Source organism: Penaeus monodon, chromosome 30 (genome assembly GCF_015228065.2).
Source record: "Penaeus monodon isolate SGIC_2016 chromosome 30, NSTDA_Pmon_1, whole genome shotgun sequence".
Lineage (NCBI taxonomy): Eukaryota > Metazoa > Arthropoda > Malacostraca > Decapoda > Penaeidae > Penaeus > Penaeus monodon.
Window position 1 is genome coordinate 4,730,181 of NC_051415.1, and position 201 is coordinate 4,730,381.

The following is a 201-nucleotide window of genomic DNA, read 5'->3' on the forward strand; positions in this document are numbered from 1 at the left end:
CCCTTTCAACGCCTATCTGCCTCCTTTCTCTCTCGGTTTTAGGAACTGTTCAAAATCACGACCTTTCCCTTTTACCCACAAGGCCTTTCGCGCGAGGCGTTTGTCCGGAAAGGTCAAAATGGCATCATAAAGACGATCGTCCGAAAGGGTGAGTGAATTCGGCGAGGAGAGCGAGGATTGGGACAAGTTCGATTCATTGAT